Here is a 2,055-nt window from a genome sequence, read left to right as displayed (position 1 = left end):
ATAGAGGCTAATTTTTACGCAATAGGTAATTACACGTATTAAGCGTAACACATACTTATAAACAATAGCAAAGTACAATGTTATTATAAACACAGCTTTGTATGATTACCTATTTCACGTATTCGTCAAAATTAAGATCCGATTTTGATTAGCATTTAGATGAAATCGACAAATCCATTACGTATTTCATGACACAGAGGCTAATTTTTGCCAAATATCTTTACGTAATAGGCAATTACACGTATTAAGCGTAACACATAGTTACAAACAATAGCAAAGTACAACGTTATTATAAACACAGCTTTGTATGATTACCTATTTCACGTATTCGTCAAAATTAAGATCCGATTTTGATTAGCATTTAGATGAAATCGACAAATCCATTACGTATTTCATGAAACAGAGGCTAATTTTTGCCAAATATCTTTACGTAATAGGCAATTACACGTATTAAGCGTAACACATAGTTACAAACAATAGCAAAGTACAATGTTATTATAAACACAGCTTTGTTGATTACCTATTTCACGTATTCGTCAAAATTAAGATCCGATTTTGATTAGCATTTAGATGAAATCGACAAATCCATTACGTATTTCATGAAACAGAGGCTAATTTTTGCCAAATATCTTTACGTAATAGGCAATTACACGTATTAAGCGTAACACATACTTACAAACAATAGCAAAGTACAACGTTATTATAAACACAGCTTTCTTCAAATGGTTTATAATCGTTGATTGTTTTCTAAGTTTTGATCAGGTTTACTGAGTTATTTAACTTGTATGATTGCCTGTTTCACGTATTCGTCAAAATTATATTGCCTAGTACATGTATTAAGACACGATTTTGATTAGTACTGACATGAAATCGGAAAGTCCATTACGTATTTCATCAAATTGATTTTTTTTAACTGCTTTTTTGGTTACATCTTGTATATAACCGATTTTCGGATAACATCAATATCAGGCAAGAACGTGCTACTGTACGGTTTCGGAATTTGAGGCAATTATTTCGCTCACCAGACAGGCTATATTAGCCTCATGGAATGCAATTAGAGTACTCATTTACTCACGAAGTTTCAACCCCCTTTCTATTTCCATGCTGCTGTTACTGTTTTCGAAACTTTCATATAATAATCACGCCAACATCCGCCAATTGTACACACGCCGCAACTTAAAAAAGGAGGTCGAGAGGTTCTTCATTAAGAAATATACACAGATTTAGGTAAACAAAAATACTTTATGTTGTATAAATGTATGTCGTGTTATAATTTTTGCATAAATATGGCTCGTGTTTGTTTTGATATTCTTATCATCAACATGGTAATGCATATTTTTTTTTCAGATCGTGGGCAGAATGGGAAGCTCAGTGAGCACGGGTCAAGATAATGACGATTTGATTGACAATTTAGTTGAAGCACTTTATGTTCGAACTGGTATTGTTGAAAAAGCTTTTCGAGCTGTTGATAGAGCTGAATATTTTTTATTAGAAGCTAGAAATGATGCTTACAAAGATTTGGCATGGAAAAGTGGTAATTTACACTTATCAGCTCCCTGCATATACAGTGAAGTGATGGAATGCCTGTGCTTAGAACCAGGTCTCAGTTTTTTAAATTTAGGCTCAGGTACTGGTTATTTGAGTACCATGGTTGGTCTGATAATTGGTAGTAGTGGTATTAATCACGGAATAGAAATTTATGAAGATGTTATCAAATACGCCAACAGTAAGCTGAATGACTTTAAGAAGTATTCTGGGGCTATAGATGAATTTGATTTTTGTGAACCAAAATTTATTCAAGGTAAGAATTCACGAGATTTCAAAGTGCTTTTGCAGTATTTTAAATTGATTAATTATTTTTGCTTTAATATTATAAACTGTTTCTCTTGCAAAAGAATTTCAGATATTTTCAAAAATGTTGCTTGTTAATATTGTAAAAGTACAATCAGTGGACTGGTAGATAAAATTATAGTATTGTTTTTTAATGTAAAATCACTTTCAGTTTTATCAAAAAACGCCATAGGAAATTGATCATGCATTGTATACAACTAAACC

This window comes from Agrilus planipennis, unplaced genomic scaffold, assembly GCF_000699045.2.
Source record: "Agrilus planipennis isolate EAB-ADULT unplaced genomic scaffold, Apla_2.0 scaffold42, whole genome shotgun sequence".
Classification (NCBI taxonomy): domain Eukaryota; kingdom Metazoa; phylum Arthropoda; class Insecta; order Coleoptera; family Buprestidae; genus Agrilus; species Agrilus planipennis.
Note: the sequence above shows the minus strand (reverse complement) of the source record.